This window comes from Paroedura picta, chromosome 4, assembly GCF_049243985.1.
Source record: "Paroedura picta isolate Pp20150507F chromosome 4, Ppicta_v3.0, whole genome shotgun sequence".
Lineage (NCBI taxonomy): Eukaryota > Metazoa > Chordata > Lepidosauria > Squamata > Gekkonidae > Paroedura > Paroedura picta.
Window position 1 is genome coordinate 58,112,511 of NC_135372.1, and position 27,816 is coordinate 58,140,326.

Here is a 27,816-nt window from a genome sequence, read left to right on the forward strand (position 1 = left end):
GACTTTGACTTTGCTCTGGTGTGGACTCCAGCTAGGCTCTGCAGTCCAGGCACCTCCTGCCACTGGGTGTGGCCAACTAGGGCAAGCATAGGTATGTGGTAAAAGTCATGTAGGCAAAAAGTGGTCTTTGGATAAAGGATGTAGATGCCACCTTGTGATGTTGGCCCAAAAGGTTGATTTATCCAAGATGTCCAGGATCAAAATGATCAAAGAGAATGATCTAGGAAACTTGGGACCTGGTTTGATCTGGGTGACTATATAGAACAATAAGACTCTTGGCAAACTGGCCTTAGGCTGGGTGGATAGGAAGGGGATTTCAGAAGTAAGACGTTTCTTCTGAGATATGCTGGTGTAGTGGGAGGGGATGTCAGGAAGGAGGATGCTCTTTGAAGTTGGCCAGCACTGTGCACATATTTCCATAGATGTAGGGATTCTGGGTTTATGAGGTCAGTTAGTCAAGCCAAACTTCACTGATGCTCTGCAGAGACAGGTTGGCCTGACTTTTGCCTTATGTCTAGGCTAGAGCAAATGTCCAAAGTCCATAGTCTTGATTGAAGAAGCACACAAGTGCTATTTTTGCCCCACAATAAGGTCTGTTGTTATGGACCCTGGAGGGCACCATGAACCATAAACTGAACAGAAACACTTTTATGGTTTGTACTCACCCCTCGACAGGACATATTAGGCAGAATTTGAAGGCAGTAACCAAGTATGGAAGGAGAGTCAAGGGGAATAAAGAAAGGGTTGGGAAAGACCAGGGGAAGAGTGATGGAGAAAGGATGAAGGGAAAGGAAAAAAAGCAAACGCAGGGTGCATAGAATGCCCCTTCTCTGCAAGCTTCTTGCAGGTCCCACATTGTAATGACAGAATTCTAAACCTGAACCTAGGACATTTGAGTTGTAGTTTCCTTAGCCATCAGTGTAATAGATAGAATTTGCTATCTAAAAAAATCATTAAAAATTTTTAAACTATTTTGTATTGTATCATTTATTTATTGCTAATCTTCTTTCCTGAACTTTGTGTTGATTTTCTAGTTACAGTTTTTTTTAAAAAAAAATCTTGGCTATTATCCAATATGATAGACTTCCCAAGTTCCTTTTTTGAACATGTTATTTGGCTCAGACAGAACAATGTTTATAAATGTAAATACATCATTTATTATTTGTTTTTGCTACTAAGAAGTTTTAGGTTTTTTCCTTCCCTCACCAAAAACTTTCCACATTGATGATGTCCAACATCCATATACTCTTTCCATTGTTTTTTCAATTAGCAGCATTATGTTCTGTTCTTGCTTGTAACTGGAAGCAGTAAACAGTTCTACTTGCTCTGATTCTTGATCACTTTGAAAATCATTGCAACAACTATGGCTCCCCTTCACAATCTCTTTCAATTGCAACTGCAGATGCTGAGCCAGAGGCCTCTTGGGGTCTGTTCCCATGATCATCTGTCACAGCGTGACATGAACATGACTTGCCCATTTCAGTGAATTATGATGGGCTGAACCAGCTTGATGGAATGACAGAACACAAGTCTGGCTAATGAATCACCTCTGCTTTATTCAACCCGCTCTTTCAAACATTTTCAGGATGTTGGTGAGTCATGATCAGGGCATGTGTTGCATCATTCACAAGACTCATAAACCAAATGATGGTGTAGACCTCAAGGAACCTAAATGGTTATGTGAATCAAGTCCCAATGTGATTCTTATATTTCAGACTCTAGGAAACCAAATTTGTAAATCTTGATCATAGGCTTTGACAGGGCATGAGAAGAAGCAGCATTTTACATTTCATCTGGCTAAGTCTTGGTTGTTCCTTGCAGAGGGAATTTGCTTTAACAATAACGTCCTAAGAACTTCAATAACTCAATAGGTAAAATGGTACCGATCATACAAAGGAGTTATCAGAAGCAGACTTCAAACAGCTCACAGGTCACTCAGTACTTAGCAAGGCTAAGACATTGACCTTGTTCTTTTAAACACTATTACCAGCTTTTAAAACTCTTTATCTTTTATCTTATTTCTCCACTATCTATGCTAGAAATAAGGTTCCTTGGGAATTGAAGTGGAGATAACTTCCTATTTGATACATAGAGTGAGTTCACGTATACTAAAGCATACTAGAATTGCAGCTATCACTTGATAGCATGGGAATGTGATGATGATGATGATGATTGTCATCTCATGGTATATCATGAACTGCCATTAGTTCTTATCAACAATTATCCAACAGCCAATGAAATGGTAAGGTATCACCAATTTCATGGTGGCTCTCTCTGAAACTGAATTAAGGAGAGAGGTTTTCTCAAAAGTTGATAACTGATATGCCATTTAAGAAAGAAGTTTGATGATTCAGCAAAGAAATTGTGACTTGAGGAACAATGGAGAGAACCTTCTGTGTCACAGTATACAGTCTGTTTCTGAGGAAAATCCTCACCGCCACATTGGGGGTAGTGAGGATACCTGAGCATCTCACATTCGTCTCAAATCTGGGAATTAAAACATCAGTTCTCACTTTCATTTTGAATGGGAGTTTTGTCTATTTAATCTCTTATAGCATTCCGACCCAGAATTTCTCTCCAAATAGCAAGTTCAAATTCTGAAAGATACTATGTCCTAGAGAAGTTTTACTTTTGTTGGATCTTCAGGTGATGTTAAATGTCACCTCTTACCAATGTGTGCGTGTATGTGTGTATAGCATTTAGAAGAAGCCAGCACATGAAAATGATAGCCAACATCAGGGCGAGGAAGCCATATCACAGCGTGAATCAGAGAATTGAGCCTGACATCCAGTAAGCTGCCATATTTGTGTCTGTGATATATTTACAGTACAATCCCAAGGATACTTTCCTGAGAGTAAGGCCCACTGAATAGTTCCATGGGTGATTCTGGATGGATTTGCTTATGATTAGTGTGTTTAAAACAAAGGCAAATGAAAGCTATTCATTAAACCAGCCTTTCCCCTCCACTGTGGTTCAGCAGGAGAGAGAAAACCCAGCATCAAAAATCGATTGCTATGAAACTAATCACAATTATTCACACAAGTCTGATTGCATCTACCAGTTTTAGGCTGCCAAGTACAGCCAACATGCAAATGAGCCACTTCAGAAAAATGGCTTTACTCTGAGAGCTGTCCACTTACATTCTCTCTCTCTCTCCCTCTCCCTCATGCTCTCTCTCCCTCTCTGCCTTTGAATACCCAGTAGCTTTCAAATGATGTTGGGATATGTAGTGTGCTTGTTTCTCTTTCAAAAGCAGCAATAACAGGTCCAATTAGGCACACAACTGGTGGTTTTAGACATGCAACACTAACTTGTCCTTGGGTTTAAAAAGTAGCCTCCAAAGATTAACAACACTTTCACAGTATTCCCCCCCCTGAAGCAAAAATAAATAAATAACGTAGATAGAATCCTGTGGTCCATATGAATTTCTGTGCTGAACAATTGCTAGAAAGTAGAGCACAATTTTAGGCTCTATTATTAAGAAAAATAAAATTTGCTTCTCACACCGTAGCCCTGTTGTACAATCGGTGTCCTGCACTGTAAATGCACACACTTTGCTTTTCGTTTGTTATTCACTGTTAGACCATCCTCCCTTAAGATTGCGCTGTTGGTCACTGAGGCACTGCATTTTCATTGTACTGAAGAGACAGGGGCTGTGTGCATAATCCCCCCACCCCCGTCTACTTCATTTTCATTGGTTAAATTTATATTTGTCCCTCATAGAGCTCAGGACAATATCTATTTTTGCTTCTCTCCCTTTTATCCACATGCTAAACCCCTGAAGTTGGTAAGGCTGAGGCACAGAGATGACATCTGAAGAAGAGTGCTCGGTCTCCTGAAAGCTCATGATGGAAGAAATGTTGTTAGGCTTTAAGGTGCCACAGGACTTCTGTCTTATTTTGCTACAATAGACTCATGTGGCTAGCCCTCTGGCACTGGCAAAGATAGAGGCAGTAAACGTCATGACTGAGTGAGGATGGGATCCCGCCTCTCCTCTGTCCTACTTTAATGTTCTAATCCAGTCTTTTTTACCATTGACAAACAGCTGAAACATTCTTCAGGCTTCGAGGAAGCCCAGAAGTGGCATGATCATGCAGAATATGAATGGGGAACATAGATGTCCACCTGGGGCCCCTGCCCTTTTAGGGCCATCATTCGCCATTTGGGGGAGGTGGGAGGTTGACATGACTATATATGATAATTTCATCCAGTAAATGTTTAACAAATTTAAAAAATATATTAAAAACTAATTAACTCCCATCCGTTTGGGAAACCCTTCTATTGTTATGTATGGCAGGACCCTGCCCTACAGTCTGGCTCACTGTCTTCCACAACCAGTGGGACTCCTCCGTAGTCTAGGCTTGTGCCAAAGCCAGACACTGTTAAAGTCTGCCAAGACCCTGCTGGGCAAGACTCCATCTTTGTCCTTTTCTATAGGTTTGAAATGACAGATTCAGCCGAGCTCCTCTGCCCCCCCCCCCACTATTGCTGATTGAGTGGCTGACAGAACCATGTTTGCCTAGAGGCTTCTACGTAATCTCCTTTGTCTCACACCTATGACTAACCCTAGGCCAATCTTCTCCCTCCTCCATAGATAGACCCATTGACATGATGGTTCCTTTTGTATAGACCCATTAACGCCTTTCTCCAGACTTGGCTAGGCCATCGTGCCCACCATGCTCCTAGCACAGCCCCATCATAAGCTCAGTATGACCCCCTGTCTGCCAAAACCTATAAAAACTCTGGCTTTGCCAAGCCAAAGTGTGCTTCTGATTCAAGACCCATTCAGATCACCCTATGCACTGGCTGTGTTGACTCATTCTCTGACCTCTCTGCTCTATAGGGTCGGTCTCTTTATTATCTTATCCCATCAATCACTAGTGTGCGAGATATTATTTTATTGTTCTCCTTCTGAAAAAGATTACTATCTGTTGCCTGCCTCAAGTTCTACAGGGTGTAATCATCTGGCAAACAATCCATTTTGCTCTGTTACCAAACATCTCACGACCAATTCCCCACTGCGAGATCTACATGTGTCTTGGGACACATGTGTGTGAGTTTCTGGTAACATTAGAGGCATCACGAAACCCCAGGGCTTCACAAAGCCCTGGTTGAGAAAGCCTGCTCTAATAACTAAATCATATTTGCACTATCATTGGCTGAGCTGTAGTAAGGACTGAACTTGTCACTGAGAATGTCATTGTGCTCAGTGCCTTAGGCTCCCATGAGTCCCCCCCCCCTGATGTGATAACTACATCATGCTGTCTCTCACCTATTCCTACACCATTTTCTATGTATTGGGAGGGGGGGAGGCTCATGTTAACTCTGTTAACTTCCTTCCTTCCTTCCTTCCTTCCTTCCTTCCTTCCTTCCTTCCTTCCTTCCTTCCTTCCTTCCTTCCTTCCTTCTTTCCTTCCTTCCTTCCTTCCTTCCTTCCTTCCTTCCTTCCTTCCTTCCTTCCTTCCTTCCACAACACTTTCTCACAATACAGCCAAACCCCTCTTTCAGTGTAATGGTTATAGGGTAATATTAATAAAGGTACCTCTGGCCATTTGGTTTCATGTATTACAACATTTATAGTCTGCCCTTATTCCCCAGACAGGGAGCTCAAGGAAAATGTAACCTGCTTCATGTATTTAGAGTTCGAAGGTGGATTCTTACTCAGGCAAATGGCAGGAGTTCCACACTAAGACGTGTTTATCCATGTAGCACATGTAGCAGATGCCATGGGCCCCACACTTCCAGGGGCCTTCTCCTATGGTTCAGGGTCACAGCTTCACTCCTCCCACCTTTTCCCTCTTTAAGGACACTTGGAGTGATAGCCTTTTCCACTGAGGGGGTGCCCTCCACCCCCAGTCTGGCTGCCACATTTGTACTCTGTCGGAGCCCCACAAATGGTCAATGGTGATATGGGCCCTGGACATCCTTAAGCTGCTCCTGTTCCACACAGCATATCACTTTGCAAAGACGTACAGCCCACACCTCTTTACAGCTTTTTCAGAACACAATCTCATTTTTTAAAATTATAAAGCCCATTGTTCAATCTAATATTTCCACATTACCACCCCAGTTTTCATACAAGGATGCAAGATCTCCTTTCACTGCTGAGCATTCTACTGTGCAGTGCTCTCATTTACTCTGTAATAACTTGACCTGCACTGCTTTCCAAAGCCAAGAAGGAAGTTTGCACTTTAGGCTGAAGATGTATTCAAGTAGATAGATTCAGGTTGGTCTGAAGAAGCAGAACAAAGTTTGAATCCAGTGACTTTTAAGACCAGTGAAATTTTATTCAAGGTATAATGCAAGCCCACATCTATTCATTTGGAAATTTACCTTCTGGAGACCCTGAGGAGGGAGATGAAACCTAAAAGCATGCCTCCAGGACTTAAAACTGGAATTAACACATTTCATGATAATAACGATGTCATCCAACACCTTTCTAAACCCTTTGGCTTTAATGGACATACGTGGGTGCAGCTCTGCTTTGAATTGCACAATCTATTACTGTCTTTCAGCCTCAATAGTTAATTGCAGCTTCCTTCTTCAAAAGTAATACAGTTCTTAGTATGAATTGGTGGATGGTCCAGGTTAGCCCAATCATGTCAGACATTAAGCAGGATTGAGCCTTCTTAGGATTGAGCCTGATTAGTATTTGGATGGGAGACCACCAAGAAAAACAAGATCATAATACAGAGGCAAGCAATGGCAAAACACCTCTGGACATCTCTTGACTTGGGGGTCGGGCAAGTATGTTGTTTTCATGCTCTGATTATAGGCTTACATGAAACGGCCGCATGGTCATTAGTTAGAACAATGGTTTAATTAGGTGGACCCCTGGTCTGATGCGTCTAGTTTCTTTGTATACTCTTTGCCTTGCTTTCACAAAACAATGCGTGCTTCATCACTTTGTGAACCTTCCCCCCCCCCCAAGTGCTACATTTCTTATGTGCAGTGTTCTTTCTCTCTTCCCCATTAAGGCACAGGTCTTTTTTGAAATGGAATGATATCCTTACAGAATTTTCTTTCCCCCTGTGGGTGGGGATGTCATCCCATTTCCATAGTAAGTGGACTAGCAGGCACGTAGGAGGTAAAATGTGGTATTCTGTTTGGGAACATATAAAGAGTTACTGAGATGATTGCTTTGAGGTAGGGTTCAGGGTACATCTATATAAAACTCACCAGCAATCAAAGTAGGTGATTGAATAAAGCCTCCACAAGATCTACATCCTAATATGAAGTGGAAATCCTGAAAGTGTTTTCCAAGAAACATGTGACTGAGGCACATAAGTTTGGAGATGACAGACATGCATTTTTATTGTTCAAGAACAGAGGCGGCTTTGATAACTTTTCTTCTGTTCTTTTTTGCACTGAAATCCACTAAAGCAGAATCAAATTTAAATTTTTACTAATTCACTGGAAAAAAGGATAAAGGCAAGGACAAAAGAGCTTTGATGCATAGAATAAGCCATGATTTAATTCAGATGATGGACTACTGGTACAGTTCTGAAAAGAATCTGCATACCTGTGGAGAGAATGTATTCGGAAGCATAAACCCAAAAAGACAGAAGATGCAAACCAGAGAACGTCAGGGCTTTGTGATGCCCGCTGATTTCAATAGAAGGGGTGTACCTAGTTTGCTCTGGATTCTGTCCATAGAAGACATAGCTTTGCATGGCCATTTCTTAATAAATGCTCAGATAACTTAGAGCAGGAGTATTATTTAAGACTCTTAGGACAAAGGTTAGGGTAACAGCACACATAACACTGGCAAATAAGTCACAGAGGCCTCTTCACCTATGTAATGAGTCTTCCTTCCTCCCAGTTTTGCTGTTTGCTTCACAGACATAAGTCTCTAGATTCCTTGGTACATTTTCGTGAATGGGAAGAAGGGTGATTTTCAATGATTCCATTGACCATGGCAGACTCTCAGTTCGGGAGGGTGTCTCATTCCTCAGAACAGTATTTTGGCCTGCAGTAGGACAGAAGAGACAAGGAAGTCCCATTCCACAGTCTGAGATTTACTAGGGACTGAACCCACACATTCCAACAAATCCTGTAAAAAAGCATAGAGTTATTGGTCAGCTTTGCTACCCTTCCTATGCTTCAGGGTCATGTTATAGCCATGAATTCATAGGCAATTTCTGCACATGAGTAAAAATAGCATTACACCACCTGAATGGTGGAACACTAAATTATATTGTGCCTCTCAGCCCCTCCTCACCTTTTTGCAGTCTCACCTTTGTCTGCCTTCTTTCACGGGTCTTACCCCTCCACATCTGCTGCTGAAAATGGTGGAAGAGAGCAATGCGCCTTATACTCAACTTGCTTCCACCTGTCAATCAATCCAGGTAACCAATCCCTTTTCTCCATGTTTTAAAGGTCCTGTGATGCCTGCTGATTTTTTAAATTCATACTTCTCCATTGAAACGCCTATGCATAGAATCATAGATGCATACTGCTTTTTGAATGCCACCCCTTATGGGATCTTTGATACTTTAAAAAATTAAACTTGTTCCTGATTTTTTTGGGGGGAGAGGGGAGAAAACTTTAGAGGAGCATGCTTTGTGTTACAACTTTGGAAAAATATTCTTTTATTTCTGGCATTGCCTGCACACTTGTCTGCCTATTTGTTGCTCCAGGAGGTTAGCCATTATAAAAAAAGAAATCCCTGCCCCCGGGAACAAGGAAGATGGAGGCAGGTGCGAGGGTAGGACGAGGCAGGTGCTTTTAGAACGTTTGAGCTTCCATACCTTCCCTCTGCTATTTGCCTTCTGGTTGCTCTCCGGTAACTAGTGCTAAATAGGTTTGTGAATCCACTTTATGCGATTCCTCAACTAGTGCTTTAAAATGGAGGATGTAGCGAGCCGGTTACTGCCTAGACACTGGATGCTGGTGATGTCATATGGAGTGGCCAGAATATAATGACTATATAAGGTAAGCATTTCACTATATTTAACGGTGTGGAAATTCCCATAGTCTGAAACAAAGCACATTATTGCCCACATCCATATCACCCACACTCAAACCAAATGTATTATTATATATGCATTTATATGTCATCACACATACAATTTCCCTTTCCCTCCCTTCCTGTATCCTTATTTATCTTTATTGCTTATACCTTCTTTTAGGCCAAGAAGTACTAGAAAATCTGAAAACTATAAAAAGTTATAACAGCAAAGAGTTTCAAAGCACCCCTCTACACAGGTCAGTATAATAACTAATATGAAAAATAAATTGAAAGGTAGTGTGCCATCAGGTTGCAACCAACTCATGGTAACCCCATGAAGTTCCTTCTTGTGAAGTGTTCAAGGTAAAACTGAAGGAAGGTGGTTTGCTGTTGCCTATTAGGGCTGCTTATGCTTCATGAAACATACCAATGTAACCTCACTTTATCCTACAAACACCACTTGGGTTAGGATAAGGAAAGAGGGATTCAGGGAGACAAACTTTTTGCCTTCATCCCACTGTATCCCACTTCTTCTAACCAGTGCAACTGGTTAGTAGGTAAAATATAAAAAGTGAGGTACTATAATACAACGGGTACTAGTTCATGGTTTGGTGTGGGTTTTGTGCCTCACCTAGATGCTGGCAACCCTGAGAGGAGGTCTCTCTGTGCACAGCAGTCCTGTCCCAAGTCAGGTCTAGGAAGTGTGGAATTCTAGATCTCTGCAATGTTTTCTTTTTTTTCTTTTTTCTTTTTTTAATAATTTTATTGTTTATTGTTATAAAGCATTTACAGAAAAATTGTGAAGAAAAAGCGACCAGCTGATATGGTTTGCCATCTCTTTTAACATAGATATTCAGTTCCCATCACATATTATTCCTAATCTAGAAGTTTTTACCATTTTTCTTAGCCAAGTGATTGTTAATTCATATGAGAGTATGATCTGTTATAAGAATACATTCTGTTATTATCTTAAATGATATTAGGTCAGTCTCCTTCATAAATTGGCCCTGACCCAAGAATTACTACTGCCGTCTTGTTAATACCTATGAAATATGGTTTGTCCTCCTCTTTTAGCATTCATATTGACATACATATTCAATTCCCATCACATATTAATCCTGATCTAGGAGTTATTACCATCTTTCTTAACAAAATAGTTGTTGATACATAGGAGGGTATAATCTATTATAAGGATATATTCTATTATTGTCTTAGATGATATAAAGTCAGTTCCCTTCATATATTGGATCTGTCCTAAAGATTACTGCTACTGTCTTTCCCAGGAAGCCAGGAAAATACTTCATTGTTCTACTCATCTTTCGGGTGGACGCAGAAAATGAAATTGTGCTTTTTTCCATAGTAGAGTGTTTCTGATTGTCCTTCTGTCAGGGCCAAAGAAATCTCTTACTTGATTCTTGCTTGTAGTCGCCTTTGAGGAGGCTCTGAATCCTTTGTCAATCTGGATCTCTTCCTCTGGTTGCACAGGGATATCTCCTGATAGCTTCCTAGTTGCTGTCGCTTTTGAATAGACTCTTTTTATTTTGCTGATCCAAATCATTTCCTGCTCTGAATAGACTTCCAGGTTTTCGGTGCTTTCCTTCCTTGAATCTGTTTTCCCAGGTTCTTCAAAGGTACTTTGAGTTTTTACATCTCTGGCACTCTCTCCCTCCAGTTGATTAACTTCCAGACATTGAAGTTTCACTTGATTTATTGTTAGCTGAGCTACGTCATCAGCTGGTCTCTCCGGACCATAGACTCCATCCAAAAGCTCCCCCTTAGTCCCACGAATTTCCTTTTCCAGCTTATTGACTGCTTTCAGTATCTTTGAGTTTCCTTTGCATAACAAATGGAAAAGCTGTGCCTTAGTTAGTTCTTCCATAGTTCTAGGCAGTCACAAACTATAAACAGAAAGTCTCGTGAGGTCTTGCGGGAGCACGAGCGATCCCAAATTATCAGTTTGTCGATCTCCGTATCAAGTCAAATTCCCCCACTGAACTTTCACCAATAAATCTTCAAAACACTCTCTTTGTTTGGTTAATGGGTATAATTAGCTGGGAGTCTCTCACTCGGCGAAAGAAGGAATTCGCTTGTGAATTGGTTGAGGGGGAGGGGAGGGAAGAGCTTGTGGGAGAAGAGAGAGAAAAGCCAGAAAGCTTTCAATTCTTACTGTTGCAGATTCCAGCTTCTGTCAGCTTCTGCTCCTGTCGATCTGGTAAATGATGGTCTGGGAAGAATGTAAGGTCAGCTGGTTGTTTCAAGCTTGTAAAGTTGTTTGTGACAAAGACGCCATCTTGACCTTGAGCTCAGGCCGCTATTAATCCGGGGAGTTTGGTATCTCCCCACGCATCTGTAGGACCCTCAGGATGCCGTTCCCGGTTCCTGGGGCGACCGGTGAGCAGATTTGCGTATCTGCTCAGGTCAGCCAGGTGCAGAAGCTCCTGACCCTCGGCATGGCTTAAGAGCTGAACAGAAGTCCAGCTTCCTTATGGCGCCATCTTCAGTCGTCCCTCTCTGCAATGTTTTCTTGACCTGAATAGCCAGGGGCGCTATGTGGCTGGTTGGGTGGCAGTGGAGGCATTATACCCTTTTGAGGCCCCACTTTCATGGAATATTTCCAACCCAGGGGTAGCCAACCTCCAGGTGGGGCCTGGAGATCTCCTGGAATTACTGGTCATCTCCAGACTATAAAGATCAGCCCCCCAGGCAGAAATGGCTGCTTTGGAGGGGGGACTCTAAGGCATTGTACCCTTTTGAATGCCCCACTTCATCATTCTGAGCAAGAGCAGCAATTGGCTCTGAGTGGGGGAGATTCCACCAATAGGAGTCTTCAGAACTTTCAGCATTTTGTCAGGGTGTACGGTCATAATTCCATATACGTAGATACACTTCTGTGTCTGACTGGTTAGTTTCTGTCTATCCTTCAGAGCGACCTGTGGGAGCTGACAGAATGTTAGTGAAAGAGTTGGGAATCAACAGCTATGGAAAATGAACCCAGCAGTTCAGGAGTTGAATGAATGTCTGGCTGAGTGAAAGGGTGGTGAAAAGCTACTTAAAGCTGACTGGAAATAGACAATTTGTAACAAGTGAACATGGGATGTGAAACAGTTTACGGCTCTCTCTTTATGTTAAAAGTGACAAGAAGGGTAGCAATGTGTGACAACCTGAATCACCTAAAACCCTGAACCTTTGGGAAAGACGTTATGGAGGGTAATAGGCGCTATGTGTAGGTGGAAAGGATGCATACAGCTACTTAAAAACAAACTCAACAACCTTCTAGCAACACTTTATCCTTTGCAAAGTGTCCTTAAAATACAAGAATGGTTTATTTAACAAAGAAGGAAAAATATGTCTAGATACTCAGTTAACACAGTTAAAGTCTTGTATTTTTCCCCCTACTGTGAGAAGGGTCTCACAGTCCTTCCTGCTGGTTGTCTGGCTTCTATGGTGGTGCTTATGGAGCTCTCAGAAGGCTTCAAGCTCCCATTTATGTTGCTCAAAGGCATTCTGTACATGAAAAACAACTTTTTCTCCTTAGGAAGCCCACTCCTTTTCTGTTCGTTAAGAATCTCCTACAGCTCCTCCTCAGGGACAAAAACACTTTCCCTGCCAAAATCTACTAGGAGACCAAATCCACATGATTGCAGTAATGTATCAAAGTACTGTATTTCTACAGCACATTTAATACCATACACAATATGGACCAACAAATTTTCCCCTTTTAATAGGCAACTGTGTCTCTTCTGCAGCCTGGACTAGTTCTTGGTAACCTGACCTGTGGTTAGCATCGTACACTGACCATGATTACCTGTTGCCAAGATGTCACTGTGCTTATGAATTTCTCTGGACAGCTAGAGCCAGACCCACAGCTAGGTTTGCTGGCTCCATCTTGGAAAGCTCATGGAGGATGAATTATGGAAAAGGGAGAGATGTAATGCCACAGAGTCTGCTCTCCAAAGCTCCCATTTCTTCCAGGGGAATAGTTCCCTATAGTCACAAGATCAGTTGTAATTCTGGAAGAACTCCATACCCTATCTTGAAGTTGTCTCTCTACTCACAGCTGGGACTATGAAACATGGAGAGGCTTTAAACTGTGTAAAATTTAGGGCCATTCTGCACTTCTAAAAATGTAGTGTTAAGCAACTGAAATTGCTTAACACTATTAAAAAACGCCCCCCACCCCACCATTTCTCACCTCCTCACTCTCCTCCCACTTTCTCCCGCTTCCTGGAACTCTGCACAGCTGAATAAAATGGCTGCAGAGAGGGACTCACAATAGCAGTGAGTCTCCCCTTGCCTATCAATCATGGCAGCTAGCCTATCAATTTTCTCCTAGCTTTAAAGGGAAAACAATCTTTTTTTTTAAAGTAAAACTTCTCCATTGCTATGCCTATGCATATAATCATAGATGCATAGAACATAGTTTAACCAGTCCGTTTTGGAACTTTGACACTTGCAGATGAACAGAAGTAAGTTTTTTCATATTTTTTTTTTGGGGGGGGGGGTTGAGAGGCATGCTTTGTGTGACAGCTGGTGGGTGGGAATTTTTTTGTTCTGCCTCTATGGACCAACACAAATTTATTGGTCCAGGCACCTTGCTCCAAAAAAAGAAAAGAAAATAAAAAGCCCTGTTTGCCAAGAGGGGAGAGGGAGTCAGGCTCGAGGGTGGGCGCTGGAGATTGCACTACTTTGCCCATGTTGGTTATGCACATGTCCTTGGCATGTAGCTTGCTGCTTTCTCTCCTCCCAATAGTACTAGATGGTTGGGGTAATCCACTTTTTGGAATTCCCCAACTATTGCTTTAAAATGGAGGATTTAGCTGCCACTTTGCTGCTGGGACACTGGGTGCAGACAACATTGTGTAAAAGGTTAAAAAAAAAGTGTCTGCATAAGGTAAGGATTTCACATTTTAACTCAGGTGCAGAATGGCCCTTAAAAATGGCCCCATATCATTATAAAAATGATAATTTAGTAATTTGGGGTATTTTACTTTTAATTTTATTTATTTATTATTAGAGTTCTTGACAACCCTTCCCCAAAGGTGCAGGGTGGATCACAACATTTTAGGAATACATACTTAAAACAGTTTAAAAGTAGTTTAAAATTAATCATTCGACATTGCATTATTTGAACAAAAAAGGGAAAGGGAAAAAGAAAAGAAGAAGGCATGAGGACAATAGCTGAAATATAGTCCCTAAGTGAGTTTAGGAGGGTGAATGCAGATAGGAAAGACTTATAGATATTATTCCAGGGCCTCAACCTTAGGCCTGGGGAACATCTCCATTTTATGGGCATTGTAGAACTGTTCTTAAACAGAAGAATGTTCCACTAGGCCAGTGCAAAAAAAAAAAAAAAAAAAACCTGTTCCTGGTTGAGGCCAATTTAATTTCTGAGGCCCTAAAGAGTAGTTTACTTTGTGCACAAATCAAACTCTGCCTAGAGCCAACCCCATCTGTGAGGAAAGTCAGTGCTGGGCAGGGATGCTGTCTGGTATCCACTGGTAGAGCTACATTGTCTTCCACTTAGGATTGCTAGCTGGGCAGTCTTCCATTGTCATTTCCACCACCAACCTTGCTTTTGGCTTGTTCCTCTCTGAGCATTCTTCTTCTTTTTTTACATAATGAAGACAAAAAAGAAGCCATTAAAAAACATCATTATTTAGTGCCTTTTAAGACAAATTGTTGCACTGTGACCTTAAGGCCTTTGCATATATTTACAATTTTACTTTCATTCTTTCTTGGACATCAGAAGGAGCATTTCTAAACTCTACCGGCATCGGCTGTGTTTACTACTTTGTGCCTTCCTAATTTCTCCTCAGCCAGAATGAAAGAGAGAAAGTGCAGAGAGTGAGCAGGGAGCACAATCTACCAACAAGAATTCTTACCCCTTATGTGGAACATATGTGCACTTTGGAGGGGGAAGTCACATCTTATGGAAGTCACATCCATGAAAACTTCCTTTTCACCAAGTGTGTCGGATACATAAAAAAGCACCCCACTTTGGCCAAGCTTTTCTGCTGTCTAGCCCAATGGTCCTCAACCTCCGGACTGGTACCAGTCTGTGGATCATTTGGTTCCGAGCCGCAGCTCCTCCTTGTCCTCCTCCCTGGCTGCTGCATTGGGGGCTGCCCTGCTATTCTGCTTCCAGCTCACCTTTGGTGCTCTCCAGCGGCTGGGGCAACCCTTGGCGTGGCACTGTGCAGCTGCTGCTGGCAGCGCCCCCATTGGGCAGTGGGAAATCAGGGCACCAGCAGGAAAGCAAGTGGAGCAGGGGCTCAGGTGGTGGCAGCGACGTCCCTCGGCAAAAGACACATTTCAGTGCCAGATCCACTCCAGTGCCAAAATGTGTACCCCAGGGAAACAAAGCAGTGATGGAATAGTTCTACCATGGGGGGTGTACAGGGGGGGCTTATGTTGCAGAACAGTGGGATTGTGTGGAATGCAATCCCACCTTCCTGCAATATAAAAATGAATGCTCTGATCTGCCCATGGCAAAGCACAACAAATCTGACTGGGCCATTCTTTGTTCCCTCTGGGATACCATAGGGCAGGAAACAGCTGGGCCTTCCAGCTCTTCCCTGTCCACGTAGGACAGGCCCTGTTGGCTCCCACAGTAGCTAAGGGAATGCAGATTCTCTTGCATTCCCTTAGCCCAGGCCAGCTGAGGGCCTAATCCGTGTCGGGCCCAGGAGGGGGCCTTCCCAGCGGCTTTCTCATATGGAAGCTAGGATTTGCCCCACTTCCGTATGACTGTCCTCTCGGCCTTTTCTGCCCATGTGGAATCGGACATATGCACGTTTATTCCAAAGAAACCTCTGCATGGTTTAAAGGGGCTTATCTTTAACCGCTCCTGTGGAGCGGATTAAATAAAAGGGTAAGGGCTACCAGGGAGGAGTTAGGGCAGGACCAGTCCGGGATAAAAACTGATTGGTCCCCTCCGACTGCCACTCGGGGGCCACTTTGCCCGCCCTGGACTGGCTGCCCAGATGTTCGCCGCCGGGAAAGGAGCAGGGCGCTGGAACATCGCCCTTGGCTGTGGAGAGCCCGGTCGGGAAAGGAGTGCAGCCACCGCGTCGCCAACACCCTGGCCCTGCTCCTTTCAAACAACCCAGCTTGCACGACCGACAGCGCCACCCGGGGGCCTTCCGGAGCCTCCCCACAGCCCTCCTCCCCAGGACACCCTTCCCGCTTGCGCCGCCACCACCGCTATTAGCCGCCTGCTGGGAGGTCCTAGGCCACGGCATCGCGGAACGGCAGCCCTCGAGATGCGACTACAATCACTGCAAGCCTACCCACCGAACACACCCCAACCCCCCCATGGCCCCGCTTGCCGCCAATTCCCACCCTCCTCACCCCCCGCACGCCCAATCCCACACCTCGCCAACCCCCACCCCCACCCTCCGTTCGCCGCACCCCACCGGCCCCTCACGCACCCGCTCCTTCGCCCCTACTTGACCGTCCTCTTGCCTACCCCTTTGCCGGACGTCCCAGCCGCACCACAACACGCCCACCGACAGCCCGTCTGACCCGCCCGGCCGCCGGCCCTCACTCACAATGAACCATGCATGCGCGGAGCTCCGCACATGCCTTGTTCCTATCCCCCATTACCTCCCTCCTGCTCCGCCCCCCCAAACTCTAGCCATGTACCGACTGTGCCACATGCCTGGCCCCGGCCCCAGCCCCGTCGGCCCTCACCACCCACCCCCACCCCACTGCTGCCTAGGAGTGCCCCGAGCCACGGCAAGACATGGCGATTGCCCCAGGACTTGCTGGGACCGACGGACCCCATGGCTGCCAATACTTTCAGGTACACTAGCGCCCGCTGTATTCACACCACAGCGGACTTAATTTCTAGTTACCATATAACATAATTGTAGCTGAACATGTGAAACTGCTTTATTCTCCAATGTAAATTTATAGATGTGAAGAGTTGTATACATTAAATGAATACAGCATTATCTGTTAACTGTTCACTTTTATGCTTCATACCTTCCCCATGCATGTGGTTTCTACTCCTTGACCCTTGGGTAGATCTGTCCCTGACAGGTTCTTGTGCCTGGCAGATCTATATGTTCCAAGATTTGGCAATCTTTATTAAAATATGCTTTGAACTTTCCTCTCACAGAGCGCTGGATTGGGACTGCTTTGTGCCAATGCAGTGTGACCATAGGAATGTATTCTCAATTGGTCACCACTGATTAAAGATTGTAATCTTGATTTTTACCCACATGTGTCACCAAAATTAGATGAATTTGAATCTGGTTGCAGAAATTAGCAATTTAATAGGAGACTTAGCAAGAGGTAAGTAACAACAGGATCTCCACCTATGTATACTCGGATATTCCCTTAAAATCTGTGGTAAAATATTCCAATCATTGATTCAACAAATTTACTGTGCCCAAAATACAAGGATATTGGTTAATGGAATGCTCACTATTGAAAATATACAAATGAACAAAGGTACGAGACAAAGTTGCCCCCTCTCTCCATTATTGTTTAATTTGATATGCCTGGTGGAAGAGCACCATTTTTCAGGCCCTTTGGAACTTTGGTAGCTTCAATAGGTCCCAAATATCTGCTGGCAGCTCATTCTACCAGGCTGGTGCCAGGGCTGGGAAGGCAAATTCGTGAAGCGTTCCATATTTTTGTCTACTTGGCTTTTCTGTGAACTGCTGCGTGGTGACTCAGGCTCGGCTATAGTGCTGTCAAGAAGGAACAAGTCAGAGGCCTTTGCAACAGTCAGGCGACCAGAGAATGAGGCTGGCCAAGCAACATTTTTCGACTGTGCCTAGTCCGGCTGTGGCCGCTTGGTGTGATGCTCCATCATGTTGTTGTTGTTAGGCGTGAAGTCGTGTCTGACCCATCGTCACCCCATGAACAATGATCCTCCAGGCCTTCCTGCCCTCTACCATTCCTCGGAGTCCATTTAAGTTTGCACCGACTGCTTCAGTGACTCCATCCAGCCACCTCATTCTCTGTTGTCCCCTTCTTCTTTTGCCCTCAATTGCTCCCAGCATTAGGCTCTTCTCTAGGGAGTCCTTCCTTCTTATGAATTATGGCTATTAGTTTTACATTAATATTAAATATTAAATTAATATCACATTAATGTTATGGTTATCTATATTATGGATTGTTTCTTGTACTGTTTCCTGCAATTTATTTAAACCGCCCTGAGCCTCCAGGGAGGATGGTATATAAATATAATAAATAAATAAATAGAAATGTTGGCAGTAAAGATTAGATCAACAAAAAACCTTACAGGATTAAATGTTAACAGAGAGGAATTTAAGTTGGGAGGTTATGTTGATGATGTTGTATGTGTAATAACCAAACCTGAAAACTCTATTTCCTTGTTATTGGACATGCTGAAAGAGTTTGGTGTTTTATTCTGGATACAAAATTAACAAAAATAAAACATTTTTTATTTTAGGGGTTTCAGATCAAACTATAAAAGATATTAAAACCATCTCCTGATGTGACGTCTTCTTCTACGCAACCATGTCAGCGAGAATGAAGTTGGCTAAAACATGTAAAGCTTCAATACCACCAACATTAACAATATGGTTTGACAAACTGACAGAACTCTCAAAAATGGCTAAACCAACTGAGTCAGCAGGAGAACAACACAAGAATATCAAGAACAATGCACTACTACACAGACTTTCAGGATAAACAGAAGTAAACAACGGTGTTAGGGAACTAAACACACACCCCTTAGGGGGACTATTATATTCACTTATATATCTTCTGTCTTTTCTGCACTATATTATAAATTTAATAAAAGAATAATTAAAAAAAATTCTTAAGTAAACCAATCCAAAATAAACTGGATAGTTGTTTTTGTTAAGAATTTAAGGAAGTACAAGCACACAAAAGCATGAAAAACAAGGGGGTGAAAAGGGATAGCATTTAGGGGGAAATAGGTAATGATTACCTGTTGTGATATAGAGAGGTCCAAGGAAACAGCAGCAAAATGAACAGCATTTTATGGGAAGAAGAGTCAGGCCCACATGTAGGTGTGTGTTTGTGTGTGTGGAGAGTCCAAGAACATACACAAAGAAGACAAAGGCAGGTTCCACAGATGGGGGGGGGGGATGTGGAGAATCCAAGAGACCTTATACATCGAGATGAATACTAGGTGTTATTCTTAAATAGGAAAATTCTTAAATAGGAAACCTTGGGCTAAGGCCAGGGCTGGTTTATCCATGTAGCACATAGAGCATGTTCAATGGGCTCTACAGTGCCGGAGGCCCCATACAGGGCCTTTCCCCCAAGGATCAGGGCTGTATCCTCTCTCCTCCCCCCTTTCCCCTCTTTTAAGGATGCTCAAAGTGACGCCACTGTGGGGTGGGCCCTCTGCCCCCAGTCTGGCTGTTCCGACTGTAATTGTACTCTGCTAGGGCCTCATAAATCCTCAAACTGGCTCTGGTGCTACGTTTCCTGCAAATGCTTAAACCAATCCTGGCTAAGGTTGATGTGCTTACTCCTTGAACAACGTGCCTGATGTGATTTCTGTGTTTGACAAAAAGACTGAAAGGCAGGTGGTGAGTTTTCAGAGTGGATTCAAAGCTAAGGGGGGACCCTCAGAGGTTCCCCAGGAACCAAAATAATAATGTTGGTTCTACCAGGGCAGAACCAGAGATGTAAATATGTCTTGACAACTCCAGGATTATAGGATGAGAAACAGCTAGGGTGGATCATCCTTTTAGTGACCTCTAATGCAGTTTTATTGGCACAACAGGAAAGGAGAGATTGGGAGTTAATGAGATTAGTAACACTGTACCAAAGATCCTATTGTCCCAAGGATGTGCATCCCTACTCTGAGCAGGGAGAGAAAACAAGCAATTAATCAGCCCCATCAATCTCACTAATCTAATCTAAAGAGTCCAGGCGAATCCTGGAGACTTGACATCTGGCTGGCATCCATGGCTGCTCACGGGCAGATTATGCACCTCTTGCATTTTAGATGCATTTGAAACCTAATTCCAATGTCCATTTCCAGCTAGACTGTTTGCTATAAATTAATAGTTGGGAAGTAATGGAAGTGTATTTATGTTTATGCTGCCTATATACCCTCAGTGTGAGGAGAGGTCTGATTACTAACACATGTGGCCCAAAAATTAAAAATTAAAAAATATATAATACAACTGGGACTGTGAGAATTCTGGGGGGGGGGATTGTATCTCCCCACTCCCACTCTTTCAGAGAGACCAGGGTGTAGCCCCAGGCTTCCTGGCAGTTTGCTGCAGTTTGTCCAGGGACAGTAGATACTTTTCCCCAGTTACTATTGCATAGGCCCAAGGTCTTGCATAGACTATGCCTCTGTCATCAGCATATCCTGTTGGGCTCCTGTTGGGCATATCCTGTGTTACTACTGGGTTGTACCGCTACTGAGCTACACTCCTGCTGGGCTGCAGTTGCCACTGGACCCAGCCCATCTCCCTGGAATAGCTACTGCTGCTGCTTGGCCCAGTGGCAGTGGTATAGATTGGGAACCCTGCAGGACCCGGAAACAACACAAGGCCAAGCAATGATAGAGTTGTGTTTAAGAAAATGATTATAACCTCCTAATATCATACAGTTATTAATTAATTATTAGGAATTATAATTCTGCATATTAATTTGCCTCTGTGTAAGGTGACCAGAGCTAACAATTTTGGCAGGACCGCCCCAACATTCACCTATTCGTCCCATGTCCCGCGGCCTTTAACAAAAATCCTGATTTTTAAAAATCTATTGGCTGGCCGCAGGATCCAGCGAGGGTGGCCGCTGCTGTGCGGGCTCCAAGCTCCTCTTGAGCTGGCACTTTTGCCCCCCCAGCCCTTCACCCCGCCCCGTTGGAGGCGGTGAAGCGAAAGATCCAGGCGCTGCAGCAGGAGCCCGACAAGCAGGCCCAATCCTGCAGCACCAGAGCAGCCAGGAGCAGAAGCTGCATGAGAAAGTGAGCCCAGCCGGACAAACAGCGCTCGCCGCCCACCTCCCTCCAGCCCACCTGCCTACTTTCCTTCTTTCGGGGCTGTGCCCCGATGGCTGCCTGCCTGCCCGCTCGAGCAGGACGAGGCCCGGCCCCCTTGATGGCTGCCTCCTCCAATGTGCTGCCTCTGAGGCCACGAGCAAGATGGGTAAGCAAGGCCCAGGCACTAGTGGATGGATGGACGGGAGGGCTGGAGGCCAGGCTGGGGCGGCTAGACGTGCCTCCAGGCCCTGCCCCGGCACTTCTTCCCAGCATACCCTGCCTGGGCTGGAATGGTGCGATGGGGATCCTGGAGAAGATCGAGAAAGAGATTGCCCGGACCCAGAAGAACAAAGGTGTGTTTGGGCGGGCCTGCAGGCCACCGCTCGGCAGGGGCAGCTCTGCATGGGGCTCCATCTAGTGAACCTCTGCCTTGCCGGCTGCACAGCATGTGTGTGTGTGGGGGGTGGCTGCACGGGTGGGTCTCCTCAGGAGCAGGCTGCCCCTTGCTTCTGGGGTTGGAACGAGGCCAGGCTGAAGTCCAACCAGTAGTGCTCCACTTGTAGGAAGCCGAACCAGGGAGAGTCGCTGGTAGCTTTGGTAGATCTGTTGAGGATGAGGGAAGAGCTGTACATTTCTCGCTGGGGCTGCCTCTCCTAGTGAACTTAGATACCGCGTGTTGCTTAGTTAATTACATTCATTAAAAGAAGAGAAAGGAGGGAAGGCAGGCGCCATGCAGTAGAGCCACATCGACAGAGGTCCATAGTTGACTGAGGCCAGAGGGCTCTGCAGAGAAAGGTATCGGCCATCCAACTTTTCTTCTCGCTCTCCCGAAAGCCACTTGCGGGGCTCTCAGAAGCTAAGCAGGGTTGGTGCATGGCTGGGAGACCACCAAGGAAGACTTTGCAGAGGAAGGTATTTGCAAACCATCTCGGCTTCTCACTCGTCCTGCATTTCAACTGCTGCTTCAAGCAGTCAGAATTGATGCTCATAGAATGTCTCCCCCCCCTTTAACTTTACTCTCCAGCCACTGAATACCATCTGGAATACCATCCGTCCAGTGCCTCTTCTTCCCCAGCAGGTGGTGCGCCGCACTGGGAGCTGCAGGAGTCGCTCACTCACTGGGCCGGCCATCGGGGCGCTGCTCTCTCTCTTTCTTGGCCTGTCCCCTTCACTTCTCTGCTGCCTTCTCTTCCCCACTGGGCTTAAGGGTGTTGTGAGGAGGGTGCAGGGAAGTGTGATTCCTCACCGGAGGCCAGGTGAGCCCAGCCAGAGGGAAGGAGCTCAGCTGGTCTCAGGCCACCGCCTCCGCCCCTTTGACCTTCGGGCCAGGATGGTGTCTCGCTTTATCTTTGTAGAAATCTGGTCACCTTACCTCTATGTGTTCTATATATTCCTTGTTTCCTGGAGGGATAGATGCTTCTGCCTGCCTGCTTCTGACCCTTAACCTCTTTTAGAGCAGAGAGAACAGCCAGAGATTCGATAAGTTTTAGCCTCAAGTAAAAACATCATATAGATAACCTGGAATATTTATGTTAAAAGAGGGTCATTGTAATTTAGCATTCCAGTTAGAACTGAGCCAGATATGAGCTGGTGCCATAGGCAGAAGAAAGCTGATGGATGTACTCTGTCTAATATAAACTTGGAGGTTAAGTGTTGACCCAGGAACCTTTTGCCATGTCCGAAATTCCAAGGCTGTCCTGGAGACTTTGGGAGTGATCCTGGAGATGGAATGAGGGGTGGGGAGATGTGACATTGGTGCAGGTCATACAACTAGCCCCTAAGGCGAAGTTATATAACATTATCTGCCTCTACTGTTCTGCATACAGGAGCTTTGGACACTTAGTCCTGCTGTGTCTGCTTTTTGCTTTTCTGCAGCTAAATAAAAAGCACCATGGTTTTTGAGTCTGGCATGTCATTGGGTGATGTTACACTAGGCAAATGGCCACAGGATCATCATCAGGGTCCTTGGGCTGCCCTGTCACTGCTGGACCCAGCATAGCTCCTGGCCTCCTTCAACTGCTGGAGGATAGTGCATTCTTAGCATTTGTGCAAATAATGTTGATTTACTTTCAGGAAAATTTAAGCCTCTTGTGCATTAATCTTTTTTTTTTTTTTTAAGAATTTTCTGGCCCCTTGGGGAGTCCCCACAGTTGGCAGAAACATTTTCTTGGCCTCCATGTGACAGAGGACATGGGAGACTGGATATATATATATATATAGCCTTGAGGCAAACAAGAAAGGAATGATATAAAATCCCCCCCCCCCCTAATTTCAAACTGAAAAAATGTATTCTATGACTCCCTGCTGAACAATATAAAATCATAGAAAAATGTGTCTAAATGGGTCTTTTGTGGTTGGGTCCAGGCTGTGAAGTTTTTCACATGCTTTTGAGACAACACATTCAAGATTTTCCCCAGCAGCTTAATGTCTCCTTTCTTCTTTTGCAAAAGATGCATTGTAAACTCAGTTTCTGGATGTATTCATAGCCAGAAAATATTATGAGTTAATGTACCAAAGGTTGGAGGCCATTACACATGGACCAGATACTAACTTGGTTACTTGGTAAGTATTCTATATTAAAATCTGTTTGAACACCACAGAAGTTTGGAAAGACTTAAGACAAAAAGTTTTGAAAAGCTATGCTGTTACTGAAGAACATTTAGGACATTAAGAACTACAGCTGAAAAGAAATGTCCATGACATGGATGCACAATTTTTCATTTTCAAGAGATGGATATTCAAGAATTTAACACACATTAGGATGACTGCCTTTGGCAGTAGCCTTGAGTTGAAGCAAATATATAATAGTGTCCTCCATTTATGCAGCCCATGCTTTGCATATACAAAGTCCCATGATCAATCCCTAGCATTGCCAGTTAAAGGACTGAGAAAACAGAGTGAAATAAGATTGAGGGATATAAAACAAATTCTCAGGCTTCTCTGCTGGATTTGAACCCTGCTGTTTTGAGTAGGCTGCTCTGAGCCGTGGGACGGATCCTTGATCATCAAACAAGTTTGAGTCCATGAAAATTTTGATATGAATGTTTAAAATGTATATGTCTGTTTTCCTTTTATTTGAGTCCTTCTAAAAACCATTTCTTCCATGTCTTTATTTCTTTCTATTGTTAAGTGGGTAAGCCCTATGGCTGTGTGTGTTTCCCCAGGACTACATCAGGTATCCTGTGGAGATCTGTAATAGTATGTTGGCGGAGCATTCCTTTGTTAGATTAATGACTCAGATGTTTTCTCAATGAGCACTAATTGTCCAAAGAAAACACCTTGGTGGTTCTGTTAAGTATCCATTGAGGAAATGACCCCTCCAAACTGAAAGAAAAGTTATTGTCTGCATGACGATAAAAAGGTTTTGAGTTTGTTTTAAACCATTCTATACTATGTCATCTGGATAGTTTTGTAGGGTAGACAGTAGATTCACAAAGAAAAGAACGGCTGGAGATCCAAAGTAATTAATAACAGTTGTAACTGCTGACTAAAACAGTTAAAACAGAGAGCCAGTTTGGTGTAGTGGTTAGGAGTGTGGACTTCTAATGCCAGGTTCGATTCGGCGCTCCCCCACATACAACCAGCTGGGTGACCTTGGCCATGGCACTGATAAAACTGTTCTGACCAAGCAGTGATATCAGGGCTCTCTCAGCCTTACCCATCCCACAGGGTGTCTGTTGTGGGGAGAGGAATGGGAAGGCGATTGTAAGCCACTTTGAGCCTCCTTCAGATAGGGAAAAGTGGCATATAAGAATCAACTCTTCTTCTTCTTCTTCAGTCAGATAATTTTGATAAATTAAAAACCTTTGTGGCCTGTATGGAAAATAAAGTTTACACAAGGAACCCTGAAAAGCAGTTGCAAACCGGACTGGGTTGATCTCTAAAAAGAAGAAAAATGGCATGGAAACATCCATTCTGTGTGGGGAGTTGAAACTCAGGGCCATTCCGCATTCGTCCAAAATAGCACAATGGTTACTAATTGAAATCGCTACAGTTTTGCCATTATGCACAACGTCGTTGACAATCTGCAACACTCCTGTAACCGATCTGCAAAAAGCTTCGTTGTAGCGCTTTCAGGGAAATCCCCAAAAGTGGATTCACCCTCCGGAAAGCGCTACACTCCTGCAACCAATCTGCAACACTAGCGGGAAAGTTCTGTGCATTACCATTGTTGCGGTTTCTGCAAAGTCCCTCCCCCTGGCTCTCTCCTCTGATCTTCCGGCGAAGCGATCGACATTTTTTTTCTCCGAGCGAGTGGAGATCAACGCACCAGCGAGCCTTCGTTTACCCAGCGAGGCTTCCCTGGATGCAGCCCCTCTGTTTAAAGTCACCAAGCACAAGCATCTCAGAGGCCCGTTTGCTGGTTTATTTTCACTTTATTTTTCACACTGTTTTCGGCCAAAAATCGCGCCCGTGAGGGGGGGGGTTCACTCGGGGGAGCGTGGCAACGATGAAACGGCAGCTCAAACACCACCTGCTAGCTGGATGGGTCTCTCCGTTGCAACGAATCAACGCAGATTCGTTGCAACGGGTGTGTGTGTCTTTTTTTTTTTAAAAACCTTCCTTAAAGGGAAAGGGGCTGTTTGGGAGCATGATAACGGCCGCCCATTGGCTGCTTGACAGCCAGGGGCGGGACACAGCTTAGCAATAGCGCTTCCTGGCTAGCGATTTTTGCAGAGACCGGAACCCTGTGGGAAACGATAGAAATGCAACTGGATTCCACTACAAAGGCAGGTATGCGTTACGCCGAATTCCACTATTTAAAATGGCGATTTTTCGTTCAGCAAACAATTTGCTACATGGATCCCAGTGAGGAATGGCTCTCAGTTACTTGCAAAGCAAACTGATATGGAGAATAGAGCATAACTGGTTTTTAAAAATTGTATAAGAGGAAGAGATTGGCTCTGTGGATAATGGCAACAACAGTCATGCCTTTGGAAAGGGAGAGAGAATATATTTAGTTGATTTTAACACTTCACATAAAGGAACATATTTGGATTGATTTTAAAAAGATGGATTAAAGCCAATGGATAAAAATAGATGGTAAAAACGAGACATCAAATAAACAATATGCTAGCATAAGAGGATCACTTGAAGTCATATTATGGGAGGAGGGAGCTCGGAGAAAGGTGAAGCAGGGCTCTTGGATATTAAGGTAAAGGTAAAGGTATCCCCTGTGCAAGCACCGAGTCATGTGTGACCCTTGGGGTGACGCCCTCTAGCGTTTTCATGGCAGACTCAATACGGGGTGGTTTGCCAGTGCCTTCCCCAGTCATTACCGTTTACCCCCCAGCAAGCTGGGTACTCATTTTACCAACCTTGGAAGGATGGAAGGCTGAGTCAACCTTGAGCCAGCTGCTGGGATCAAACTCCCAACCTCATGGGAAGACAGCATATCGCTGCCTTACCACTCTGCGCCACAAGAGGCTCTTGGACATTAGAGACTCCTAAAAGAACGGAAAATTAACAGGATTGTACATACCTAGGAACCTGTGCCTGAGATCTTAGACAGCTGTTATCTATTGGAGTACACGCCCAGTTTAGAATGAGGCTGCACCAAATATATGAGAGGGAATATTTTGGTTTGAAAAGTAGGATTTTGATATCCCCAAGATGTCTGCTGAAAGCTTACCTTTTGAGCCTGTCAGCCTCATGTTCACTGTCCTCCATGAACACCATTTTTTTTCTGGTCAGAACCAGGTCACATTCTCTGCCCTGAAGGGATGGACCAGAACCAATGGGATGAAATTAATTCAAAATAAATTTTGTCTAAACATCCGGAAGAAGTTCCTGACAGAGCGGTTTCTCAGTGGAACAGGCTTCCTCGGGAGGTGGTGGGTTCTCTATCTTTTAAGATTTTTAAACAGAGGCTGGATAGCCATCTGATGGAGAGGCTGATTCTGTGAAGGTTCAAGGGGGTGGCAGGTTACAGTGCATGAGTGATAGGGTTGTGAGTGTTCTGCATAGTGCAGATGACCCAGGAGGAAGGTTCCCAGGAGGTACCTTCCAACTCTATGATTCTATGATTCCCTTGGGGAGGGGCATTATTTGTTTTGTCTTCACATCATTATCCCAGATAATCAGTAACAGCACTGAAAAGCAAGAGAAATGACATCATGATACCATGCAGCCAATTGAGTATGGCTACATTACATGATGACACCATAAAGACAATTTAGGTTAGGTCTTCATTCAAGATGGAAAGTCTGAACATCTGGGAAAGAAGGAGAATGCCACTGCTGTTGTTAAGTGATGCAGATGTTTTTTTTTTTTTGTCTGCAATAGCTGCAGAATGGATCATAGCACAGAATGCATCTCCATTGCTGGCACAGCACTGACTGAGGATGATTGGTGACACTGGATGACATCAGAGGCAGAAATGAAAATTGGGAGGGCTCAGGTGAGAAGAGCCTCAGCTGATCAAGTAAGAACTGTGGTGGGGAACCTGCAGCACATTAACAGACCAGTCCCTCAGCTACTAAAACCATTCCCATCCAGTGGGGAAGAGGGCCCCAGAGAAGGCATTCCCTGACAGGCATCATAGCCCAGTTGACAAGCCTCCACCAAAGGTAGGCTTGGGGATCTAGGAGGCGGAAGAGACTCAGGAGTTGGGAACTTTAGGGTCCATATAAGGAGGACTCGGGCCAAAGAAGAGAATGTGACCTGGTTCTGAGCAGAAAGAAACTGGTGTTCATGGAGAACAGGAGGAACAGAATGAAACAACCCCATCCCCTCTTAGATCTGAGAGGACCCTGAAGCTCAGGAGTGCCTCCTATGTTTGCAGTGGGTAGAAGTATTTGCCATTTATGTTTCCCATATTAGCTCAGCTCTAACCTGGATAGGATAGTGTAAAATAGCTTCATGTTTCAGGTTTCTAATCAAGTAATTGAAGACTGAGTCATTCATTCGTCCA

General features: G+C 44.3%; 1 long non-coding RNA gene across 1 annotated transcript in view; it reads left to right on the forward strand.

Moving 5' to 3' along the window:
• Window positions 1–27,266, forward strand: part of LOC143836795 (uncharacterized) — a 146,153-nt gene extending 118,887 nt beyond the window's left edge. Inside the window, exon 4 of the long non-coding RNA XR_013230743.1 lies at window positions 27,189–27,266. This is a non-coding gene — a long non-coding RNA (uncharacterized LOC143836795). The remainder of the gene's footprint in view (window positions 1–27,188) is intronic.
• Window positions 27,267–27,816: the final 550 nt, after the last annotated feature.